The sequence below is a fragment of the Cryptomeria japonica genome, chromosome 7, assembly GCF_030272615.1.
Source record: "Cryptomeria japonica chromosome 7, Sugi_1.0, whole genome shotgun sequence".
Lineage (NCBI taxonomy): Eukaryota > Viridiplantae > Streptophyta > Pinopsida > Cupressales > Cupressaceae > Cryptomeria > Cryptomeria japonica.
The window spans coordinates 698,142,508-698,155,352 of NC_081411.1; the positions used below are offsets into that span (position 1 = coordinate 698,142,508).

At 32.3% G+C, this 12,845-nt stretch overlaps 1 protein-coding gene and 2 non-coding genes across 3 annotated transcripts in view; 1 reads left to right on the plus strand and 2 right to left on the minus strand.

The window, feature by feature from the left end:
• The window catches only part of LOC131856960 (uncharacterized), a 59,828-nt gene that overhangs the window by 37,826 nt on the left and 9,157 nt on the right, over nt 1-12,845 (minus strand). The window lies entirely within an intron of this gene.
• Nucleotides 10,188-10,261, minus strand: TRNAV-AAC (transfer RNA valine (anticodon AAC)). The gene has a single exon. It is a non-coding gene; the product is annotated as a tRNA-Val (tRNA).
• On the plus strand, nt 10,381-10,454 carry TRNAT-AGU (transfer RNA threonine (anticodon AGU)). Its single transcript has one exon. It is a non-coding gene; the product is annotated as a tRNA-Thr (tRNA).

Genomic DNA, 12,845 nt, shown 5'->3' on the forward strand with positions numbered 1-12,845 from the left:
TGCATTCTCCTACAAAATCCACTTGCATGCCTAAACCCCTTCTATATTCTTCTAATCACTTCCTACTTCCCTAATTACCCCTTAAACATTTGCACATTCCTTAAGAAAATGGTCAATTCTCAAAATCCTCCAAAGTCTTCATAAACCATTAAAGGTTTTATGTCTTCAACAAGTTAACCTCTAAAGTCTTCAATAGCCCTTAATGGTTAACTAAAACTCAACCCTTGGTTATAGACTTTCTCTCTAACTTAACCATTCTTTTAACTCATGGGTCTCTTCGAGCATTCATTGCTTTGACCATGGTTATCCTTTAACTCTTGCACATTATTTTATCCTTTGGATAAAAGGATTATCCATTAACTCAACCCTAACCAAACCCCCTAGGGTAACCATCATGTCCCCTCCTGCATTTAATCTCTCCTCTCAAGCCTTCTTATGTTGACACTTGTCAACATAGGATTGGTTTGAAAGTGTCACATGGATTGAGGATCATTCAATCCTAACCCTTCCTCAATAAACTCAATCTCAACCCTTCATTTGGACATTGCCTCTATAAATAGAGCTCATTCCTTCATTATTGAGGATATACACACACAAATAGGAGTTATCCATGCATTATCATTGTTACTTAGAATTTGAGTGTTTTCTAGGAAGCCCTTTGTATTATGCTTTAGTCTTTCCACTAGTTGGAGTTACTATTTAGTCTCTAATACTTCATTTGCATCCTCATTCAACACTTGACACAATCAGCCATCTCCCATCCTCGATTTGACATCCCTTGTGTGCTAAGTGCTCAAACTGAGGGCATACATCAAATAGCAGCAAGATCTTGGAGAGGAGGATAAGGAAGAGGCATGGCATAGGGAGCATCATGGGGAAGTTCATTTTGTTTTGTTTATTTCCTAATTAGCTTCTTGTTTACTAATCTTTCTTGATATGTTTTGAAAGGGTTTGAGTTCATTATGTTTATGGTTGAGCATGTTATTAGATGATCTAATATTGGTTTTCCACTGATCCCCATTTTCATTGCATCACTAATTAATTAAATAATGCTTAATTATTTAATTTAAAAGTGTTCAGGATAGAAAATTTTAATTAATCAAATTTTAGGCGTCTACAGAAGAATACCTACATCCTTAAATGTTAGCATATGAAAAAATGGGTAAATTCTATAGAATAATTTTATCTAAATAAGGAAATCTATTCATGGATGATAATAATATCAAGTTGAAGTTGCAATAGTTGTGAAAAATGTTTGAGGCATCCACCATTTTGAGGAAGTATTTGTTGGGTGTAAGGAAGTTTTGCAACTTGAATATCTATTTATTCAAAAAAAATTAATTTATGCAAACAAGGTGAATTTTAGATTCACTTGAATGAAGAGGTGATAAGAAGATCGAGAATTGTTTAAGCATGCATGGTACACGGGAAACAATAAATTTGAAGGCATTAGGTGGACTCCATTTTGATAAATAGGGTTCAATGCATTGGCAAATCATTGAGTATGTTTCAATCAACCAAAGAAAACAAAGGGTATTCACTTTGTATGGATGTAAGAAAAAATGCATAGAGTTGGTGAATTTGATGGTTCAGATAATTGAAATGTTGTCATTTCATGGATTTGAAATGGCAGCACTCAAAGGAGAAAGTTCATGATATTTAGCCTGGAGAAAAGTGTCATTCCATAAGGAGAAAAATTTAAATGGGATTTCACTTACTAGTGGAAATATTAAAAATATAATGTACAACAACCAACTAAGCATTCCATTAAGTGAAATTATTTTCATAGGAAAGACAAATAAGAGAAAATTTCTTCAGCTAGAGGTAAAAGGGGTTTTTACATGAGCAGTAAAGTGAGAAGATAAAGTGCAACTAAATAAATATTTTCAATAAGTGAAAATGTTTTACAAGTTGTTTATTTTGTGAAAATAAAAAGTTGTAAGAAATTATTCTCATAGCAACACAAGTCAAGGAGTGAAATATTTTTCGTGGGAGTGCAAATTGAAGATTAAAGGTTTAATGGTAAAATGAATAATAATTTTGTGACTTTTGGTATTCGGGTGGAAGCTAAATAGTTTTTGTTCATTTGTAACTAAAAGGTGAAACAACAGGGATGCTATATAGTAACTCCATAACTATTTTGTAGATACCGATGCCACAAAATACTTCATATCTCCTAAATTATTAAGTAGAATTTCTAAAAGAATTGGTTTTATGGCTAAATCATGGACTATAGAATATGCCAATCAGATGAGAGATCGAGTAGAGAAATGTTTATTTGGCCCTTATAGGGTCAAACTTCTAGGGTTTACTATTGCTTGGTTAACGTATGTAACACCCCTAGGATCCTATAATGTGATATTAGGGATGAATTGGTTGTGGGAGCATATGGCCAAGGTTGATTCTTTTTCCAAGACTTTGGAATACTTGGATGACCTTGGAAACAAGGTTTACCTTCAGGGAATCTAACATGAATTCAAAGTGTGACAAATATTTGTCATCAACTAAAGAGAAGTAATAGGAAGGGGTGTCGGGTGTATGCAATAAAAATGGAAGAAGTAATAAAGTGATAAGTAGGAGGCATTTTTCTACTCATGAATCACGGGTCAATGAGTTTGACTCGTAAACTACACAGTTGAATCCTGATAGCAATATCACAAGAAGTAATAGAGCTTGAAGAAATTGCTTATCATGATGATATGATGGTGTATGAGATGTCTTCACATGGTGGAAACGGGATAAAATAAGTCAACAAGAAGGAAGAAACTCTCACTAAAAAGTATCCTTACCTTCGAGACTATGTAGATGTGTTCCTTGAAGAATTACCTAGAATGCCACCTAAGAGAGTGTTTGATTTCTCCATAAAATTGGTACCAAGAGCTAAAACTGTATCTAAAGTACCATATCACATGATAGTTGTAGAGATTATGGAGCTAAAAGATCAGTTGCAAGAGCTTATCAATAAGGGATTGATTCGACCCAGTGTATCACCATGGGAAGGTCTGATGATATTTGGTAAAAAGAAAAATGGAACTTTGTGCTTATTTATAGATTACCGAATGTTGAATAAGGTCACAATTAGAAATAAGTACCCTTTACCTTAGATTGATGATATATTCATCAAATGTGTGTGCAAGAAGTTTGAGTCCACTTTTTGGCCAAAAAGTGGAAGTGTTTTCCCTTTTTTCAGATTTTTCGACATTTGACCTAAAAAATTGAAGCACTTAGAGATTGAATCTTGAAAAAAATTAGTAATATGAAATGTAGCACTCAAAGTCTAATTTATAAATATTTAATTTATTTTAATACCCAGATAATATAAATTGACTTTCAAAAGGGATTTCTAAAAACCACTGTTTCAAAATGCCTATTTCAAGACCATACCATGCACATGTATGGCCACCACTTTTTGACATAAATAAGAGTTTTTTCGAACCCTTTTGGGAAAAGATTTGTTAGAAACTAAATTAGTTTGATGATGATATTTTTTTGTACTTTTTTTTAATTTAATTTTGTTATTAATATTTTATTGGCTCTAATTGTTGTTTTAAAAACTTCTCATGTACAACCACAATAATTTGACCTAAAATTATCATTTTTTGAAGCAAAAAAATCATTTAGAAAATAATTCTATGTTTTCTAATGTAATACAATTTGTTTTTCAAAAAACATAAAAATATAAAAAATTATTAAATAAATAAGAAAACTTGATATTTCAATTTTATAGACCAAATCCAGTACAAATTGATTAAAAAATAGAAAAATAATCAAATCTTTAAAAAAATTATATATATATTTGGAATCTACACAACATAATCTCTAATGGGTTTTAATTTTATCTTATAATTGTGTAAAAAAGGGCATCGAACATATGACAGAATTTAATATTTTGTTACTCACATAGTCCAGCGTTGTACTTGTAGGTCCAAGGCTCAAGTTTGGGCATTCCAGGCCTTACATGACCTAAATCCCAAGGCACATGGTGAGGTTGGTTTTCAAATTTTAAATAATGAGGCCTTGTTCTATAGCAGGTCCCCGTTATTTAAATGTAATGGGTCCCCACTATATAAAGTGCAAAAATGAGTTTGTAAGATTTTTTTTTTTTTTAAATATACTTTTTCAAAATGGGACCCCATTTTTTTACATAATGGGCCCCCATTATTTAAAAATATATAATTTAAACAACAGGGCTCCATTTTGTAAATAACAGGGCCTCGTTTTGTGAATTTTTGGTTCAGGCACCCAAAGCATAATTGGTGACTGTTTTCTAAAAAATGAGTCCCTATTTCTAGCGATGTTCTTCCCAATGCATGCACTTCTCCCTAATTGGGACCCAACTTCTTGCACCCAGGAGCTGCAGTATTTTCCAAAAATAGATTTGTAGTTGGTTTATCATCAATTTAGATTGAGAGAAGAAGACATTCATAAGATAGCTTTTAGAACCCGATATGGTCACTATGAGTTTACTATATTACCCTTTGGGCTCACCAATGCTCCAACAACTTTTATGAATCTAATGAACAGTGTGTTTAAGGATTACTTGGACAAGTTTGTGATACTATTCTTGTATGATATTTTAATCTACTCTAAAAATGAGGAGGAACACTTCCAACATCTTCAAATAGCCCTACAATGACTTTCAGAACACAAATTATATGGGAACTTATCCAAGTACATTTTCTTCCCAAAGGAAGTACAATATTTAGGGCACATCATCTCTAATAAGGGCATAGCAGTAGATCTGATAAAAATAAAGGACATACAATCTAGAGTGGTCAATTTCGAGAAATGTACAAGAGGTTAGGATTTTTATGGGATTGGTGGATTATTACATAATGCATTTCTCCTGAATTTCTCATCCTATCACTAGACTTCAAATGAAAGGAAAAATATTTGAGTGGACAGAAATCTAGAAGAATTTGAATATTTGAAAGAGAAGTTAACTACAATACCAATTTTGAATGTGCCAAATCCCGAAGGGAATTTTGTGGTAGTCACAGATGCTTTCGAAGAAGGGATAGGATGATTCCTCATGTTGGAAGGATAGGTGATTGCATGTGAATCTAGGAAGTTGAAGAACTACGAACAAAATTATGCACCACTTAATCTTGAACTTGCAACCATTGTGCATGCTCTTAACATGTGGTGACATTACTTAATGGGGAAACCATTTCAACTCCGATCAAATCATCGAGAAATAAAATGTATATTCACCCAACCCAATCTGAATGCATGACAGAGAAGATGGTTGTAGTTAATCTATGACTATGATTTTGAAAATGGTTACATCAAAGGGAAAGAGAATAGAGTGGTACATGATAATTGTTAATACATATTTTAGAGCATGAGTCATACAGGTCTTGGAAAGAGAAGAATATTATAATCAAGTTAGATAAGCCCTTCAATAATACCCCCAAGATCCAAGGTATGAAGGATTCAATGTGGAACCTGACGGCCTACTGAGATATCGTGGACAAATGTATGTGTTAGATTCTTCTGAATGGAGGAAACTAGTTTGGAACCATAAGATGCAAAATCAAGGGCTATGGTTAAGAGGTTAAACAGGTGGTGTCGATTGAAAGAAGATAAGAGTTAGGCTAGAAATATGTAGTCATGTGATAAGTGCCACATGATAGGCAATAATTAGGGTTTAGGATAAGGTTATGGTGACATCCTTATAGGAATGGCTAGGAATAAGAGGTTTAAGTTAAGATGGATGGCTAGGATGTAAAGTTTGGTTGACTTTTGAGATAGGTGTCTAGGTTCAATGAATGAAGGTAAGGCTTAAGTTAGACATGTGAAGCAGACAAGGTAGGACACTCTTCATGCATAACTACGAATTTACACTATGATCCATGTGAACAAGATGGAGGGATAGAATTAGATGGACAAGGATAAAGGTGAAAAGTTGAATCATGAAATTAATAAAATAAATAAAAGATATTTATTCAATTATTTGGATAGGATAAAGGTGAAATAATTAAATAAATAATAATTTTTTAATTAAGTAAGGTTTATGGTAAGCTAAAATTAGGTGTTGATAGGTAAGGGACAATTTCAAGTGTCTACACAAACATTGGTGGCACATTTTACTTTGGGAAGCATATCATTTCTTTAAAATGGCGTGTTGTCATTACAATTGTTGGACTTATACCTCCTAGTAAGGTAACAATTGGTGAGGTTTTTTGCATATTTTAAAAAAAATTATGTCGATTCTTAGCAAATTGGAGGTGCTTGTTACCCTCATCCTAATCCTCACTCAAGAAATCAATGGTTATGATGTCTAGTTGAGATGTGGCATCTCCTAATTGTCTCCCCATTTGTGTGCCTATTTCCTATGGTGTTCTAAGACTAAGAGTGTTTTAGTTTGAATTAAAGGTTGATGATTCCCTCATCCTACCCATGTGATGCAATCCTAAGAGTGCATGAACATAGGTTGGTACTCGATCATCATTTAGATGTCATTTCCCCTCTTGTAGGTTCATCATGGTGGTTCCATCTTATGTTTGGTAAGTATTATTGGTATCACCTTGCTTATAGAAATAGTGAGGTGATATTTTATTTCTATTAGTGTCTTCGTGTCACTATTTTTGACATGGCACTTGTTTGCACATTGGTTTGTAGTATGACAAGTTATTGTCATATCTTTGTTGTTAGTGTTGTTTTAAAAAAAAGTTGTTTGGTCAACAAATTTCATAAGTATGTGGCTCAAGGCATTACACAATAAAATTTTAGGGTTGTTTGGCATTACTTCTAGGTATTTTTTCTACATGTAGATTTTCAATCTCTGTGATTTAAAAAACTAATCCAAATGGCCACTTGAATCAAAAGATATAACCTCTAAAAGTTGGGCCTCTTACATTGAAAATGTAAAAACATCCAAGAGATAGAAATAAGTCATAGATGGAGTTACACTTGTTATAAAAATTATGATGCATGATACAACACATCATAAGGAGTCTTTAGATGGAGATAATGAAGCCAAATATTTTATTTGTTTGTTATGTGTCATTCTTGCTTTGTGTTCTTCATATTGCAATATTGTGTGTTTCCATGTGATATACCTATTTAGTTGATGGCATTGCATAAGTATAATGTTTATGTGTTTCATTCTTGAAACATCATTTTTAAGCCTCTCCTTATAGGAATCCTTCTATCCCTCTACCACCTTAAAATAAATTGAATTTCGTTTACTCGCATTTGGTCATTTTAATGGGGGATCCATTTGCACATACCCATTTTATTACTAGAATCCATGTAATGTTGGTAGCTTATGAGCCACCTAGAAACACAACTTTTTCTATCTCGCATTCCCTTAATATGACCTACCTTGGTAGCTTATGATCTACCTAGTAATGGCATTGATTAGTTCATGCACTTCATATCACTTAACTTTGGGTAGAATGCAAGCTACCTAGTGACACAATTTTCTAGTCCATGTGCCCTTCACATGACCTACCTTGTGACATGTGACTCACCTAGAAACATAGATTGTTATCCCATGTGCCTCACATGACCTATTTTATTAGCATATGAATCACCTACCAACATCCATGCTAGCTTGTGTGCTTCATATGGCCTACCTTTTTAATATCTCGCACGATCACCCTACAACCTAGTTTGTAGTTCTCATGAGTAATGAAGGCATTGCATGGTTCTTATCCATAGAGAATATGCATCCTTGAACTATACATTAAATTATCCTAATAATAGAGCATGTTGGAACTATGCCTCTATCTCCATCATTCTCTCATCTTGAGTGTTTACCTTGTTTTTTTTGGTTTTTTCTTCATATATTAGGTATGCATTAATATGTATGTTTAGGTTAGATGATTTTCTAACGTATTTATTTTGTAGGTTATATTTATCCAATCTTTGTCTTAGGTGATTTTTACATGTTTTTCTAACATTTTTCATGTTGTGCAAGTTTTTATTGTCTAGTGCATTCATTTTGTAAATTCTCAATTTTGGGATATCATCACCCTACTCAAAGAACACTCTACTTCATCTATAATATTTTTTGCCTTCATTATGTTATTTTATTTCAATTCTTTTATTTTCTACTTTAACATGCATATCACTTAGTGGCATTTTTCCTATCAAAGTGGAGATAAAATGTAATAATAAAATTTGCATACCCTTGTAATTTCACATTGGGTTATGGATTTACTTTAGTGTCCATCTCCCCTAATGTGTTTTTAATCTATTTAGCCCTTATATTTTTTCCATCCATCGTGCTAAAGGCTTGCCTCTCATGGTCCTTTTATTAAATTGATGTTATAGCTATGACAATCTTGTATTTCTTTAGTGTTTAGCCCTTTTTTGAAATGGAACTATGTAGACACTAGCACAAAGCATCAATTTCCTCATGATACACTAGAACCTCACGACATTTTATGGTTTAGCAGTTGATTTGAAGCATTTTTTGGTAACAAATCTAAAGAAAATCTAAATGGCTACTCAACCCGCTTATCTCCAAACATTCATCTCATTTTGAATTCTAGTCACTCAAACTTTCAATCCAACACTCAATTTTTTTTATTATTGTAACATTATATCACTTTATTACTAGCATTTTGAGCAATCTACTATCATTCTTGAACTGAAGAATCCAAAATATTGTTACACTCTTAAAAATTTCACCAAGATTTTCTAGCTACATTGTTTCCTCTCTTGTCTTCAACGAGTTTGTAAGATAATTGTGTATTACTTATTTAATCTAGCTTCTCATTTTATTTCATTAATCAATTATATTTGGTTTCCCCTATTTTGTTGCTTTGGTTGTCCTTATTTCCTATTGTGTAGATAAATACCAAATTTGCTAAACACTTTGGATATTGCAAGTTTTCTAGATGGCAATGCGTAAGAATGATTACAATGCATTCATAGACATTTGTGCATCATGATATCATCCTTTAGTATTTCCCTTGATGCCTTGAGACCGCATTTCCCTGTTTAATTCACTCTCAATTACATTCTAGTTTATTCTCATTGCTTTTGTCACTATTCTTTTGATTCCTAGACACATGTGCATAGGATAAGAGCACATACTATGTTTATCATTTTCTTCATCTATCTAAAATGTTGAGATTGAAAAACTAAAGCAAGGGCTTGACAATTCTTGTAAAATATTTTGCAGCCAAATATTTTTCTCTATTTTGACATTTCATGAAACGAGAGTTTGCAGTTCCTTGTTCATCAATTTTATTTATTAAATTCTAGATTAAATCAGTTTAACTTTGTTTCTATATCATTTGATTTCCTAATTTTGTTAATTTGGTTGTCCTTATTTCCTATTGTGTAGATAAATACAAAATCTAGTAAATACTTTGGATATTACAACTTTTCTAGATATAAATACAAAATCTAGTTAATACTTTGGATATTACAACTTTTCTAGATGACAATGTGTAAGAGGATTACAATTTTGCATTCATAGACATGTGTGCATCATGACAGTGTCTTAAGAAATGAGCTTTATCCTTTAGTGTCAAGTTCTTTATTTTCTATCATTTTCATTTATGTATCCAATTTGTTTATTTTGTACTTTTATTTCTTGTAAGCTACAAATTCATGTTACATATCCCTCAATCTCTTTTCTAGCTCAACTAATCTAATATTAAAGTCCAACAATAACATAAATTTTACTTTACAACTAGTTACGATTCAAACTAAAAGAAACACAAAGAAAGGCATCGACAAAAATGAATGTTGTGGAAGTACATTGTTATAATTGACAAAATGATGTTGTAAAGTATATTGTTATAATAAAACATTAGAGGAGTTTGCATCATTAAAGTCATATATGTATCTATATTTGTTTTTTAGAGTTTATCATTACTAGAAGGGCATTAAGAATGTTTTGATCAATATTACAAAATTGTTTCTTACGAAAAATGTTATGTACAAAAACAAGTCTTCAAAAATAACTTCTTTGTAAAAAAAATTATGATTATGAAAATAAAGTCGGATTGACTTTTTACTAAATTTTTGTGAAGTTTACAAAAGTTAATTAGATGCTAACATTAAGTATGGTTGAAAGATTTATGAATAAGAATGTTGATTGTAAGTTGTAAAAATATTTAAGAAATATGTTCAGATAAAAAGGTTTATCGATCTTGTTGAAATAATAACTACACAGTCTAAATAACATATTTTGATGTATAATTGCTCTCCCAATTTTAAAATGGCGCCGCCCGGACTTGAACCGGAGACCTTCAGTGTGTTAGACTGACGTGATAACCAACTACACCACGGCACATTACCATGCATTAACCAGTAACATATTTAAATTTAAAAAAAATAAATTATGAGAATATGCTCCGAAAGACTGTTTGTTTATATTAGTGTTCAAAGTTAATGCACAGATCAATCTCTCAAGCTCCGATAGCTCAGTTGGTTAGAGCACCCGTTTAGTAAGCGGGAGGTCTTGAGTTCAACTCTCAATCGGAGCAGAAAGAAAATTTGCGAGTTTAATCGTAATTTTTCAACAGTTAATTGAATGGAGTTTCTGAATCTATCAAATGCTGTGCAATCGTACTATTTAATTCTTTTTGACGCAGGAAATTGAATATGATTTTTTATTTTCTTTTAACTTATCATTGTTATTGTTTCATCTTACAGTGTAGTAGTTTATTAGATTTCTGATCTGAATCAGAAGTTTATTAGTTTATTGGATTGCCTTATTTGTTAACTTAACGTAAAATGTTGCAATTTCTTAATTTGTATTATGAAAGAGTGACAATTCAAGCATTATTTATGAATAGTAGAAACAATGGCCAAATCCACCACAATTTATCATTATCTCACTCAGAAAATATATGAAAGCCTTTGATTTGGCATTCTTTTCTTGACCATGAATATCGAAAATATAGTATACCATGTGTTTTTGATGTACTACTACACTAAGATACTCTTGATCAAGTACATATATTCTTCACTATAATCTTAACAAGTCAACAAATTCAAATACACATCCATCAAAATGGTAGTCATTGGATTTATTTTCTATGATTGACCTAACCTTTAGGTAGTGTTCATCTACAACTAGTTTGGCTAGTATCTATCATTTGAGCATTGTTCTAGTGTTAGAAATAGTCGACCAATAGCCATTGCCAATTCAAAGCATCTAAAATCCTACTTTCTTGGTGTTTAATATGTTCTATTTGAAAGTCGTCTTCACTTAAGAATTCTAACCAACATTGTTGGCAAACAATCAAATTAGGTTGGGTGAAGATATATTTCATTTCAGCAAGGCATGCACTTTGGCTTCTCTATCAAGGTAGTGTGGTGCAAAATTCATCCGGTAAGCCCTCAACTTTCATGACTCATACAACACTCTTCTTTTCTTTAAAATCATTTCTCCTCCAAAATCATTCAAGGATGTGTCAACTATAACCAAAAACCACCGTTTTTATTTAGTACTTTAGAAATTGGCGCACTAGTAAACTTCTATTCAAAGTGTTAAAAAACCAATTGAACCAATTGACCCATTTTCCTTTCCTTTAGAATTTAGTAATCTAATTGAACAAACTATCTATATTATCTAACTAAACCCATAATATTTATATCTTAGTTGGACTTATGACTATTCCATACCAAAGAAAATGTGACACAATTGAAGACTAGTGCTAGCCAATAGAAGAACCCATGAAGCATCCAAGTGGTTGGAATCTTTGTTCCCAAACAATTTACCCATTACAATCACTAACTCTGAAATGACCCCTTGGAAGCTGGTGATAGTATATTCAGATGTGCCAGCTCACTGCAACAAATCTACGACCTACCCTGCCCAATTTTCTAGAAAATCATAAGGATCATTTTATTTTGGCTATTTCTTGGTTATGCTAAAATCACATTTCAAAGTTGATTCAGGTGACCAAAGCATTTGTTTGAATGAGATCCTTGAGACAACATTGATGAGTTCCCTGTCAACAAGTTTGATATTTTTGTCATCTATGCTACACCAATTAATAACATTTGTCAACAAGTTTGGACATGGTAAGACATTGAATTTCCCTGCAACTCTATGCAAATTGGAATCTTTGTTCCTATGAGCCCATTTATCCTTCTTCCTTGTGTAGAAGGACCCATTTGTATTCTTCTTGAAATCCTTAAAATTATTATGCATGTCATTGAAATGCTTCCCTTCATGTTCGAATCCATTCAGCTTCAAACGATTGCATTCCTAAATATTTTTCAGTTTGTTCGTTCTCCATGGAAGCATTTTACCTTCTATTCAGAAAATGTCTTGTTTGAAACAAATATAAAAATTCTATAATAATAAAAATGTCTTCTTTGTAGTGCTTATTGGGCATCCAATACATCTAGTGTACATCAATCAATGCAAACACACAACTCCTAACATTAGTGGATTCAAATATTTAAACTTTTTTGGGTGATTACTCACAAAATATACATAGGTAGATGGTCTCAAGACTAAAGATTAGGCCTTCGATATCTTTAAAACATTTAAAGCTCTTGTAGAATGGCAATCTAGTTGTTGCATACATGTCTTCCATCAAATTGGGTTGGGAATACTTCAACAATGAGTTATTTGCTTATTTGAGAGGGAAAGGAATTTGATAACAATTGAGTGCTCCTTGCACACCACAACAAAATTGTGATGTAGAAAGATGAAATCACACCATCATTGAAATCGTGCACAATATGTTGAAGGGTTGCAACTTGTATCATCTATATTAGGAATAGGCTGTTCACACAATAGTTTACTTGTTAAAATGTATATCTATTGAAGCTCTAAACAATATCATTTCAAAGGAAGCACATGGTCAAGCTATAACCTTTTTATTTCCCATCGTCATCCTTTTGGTTGCGCAACATAC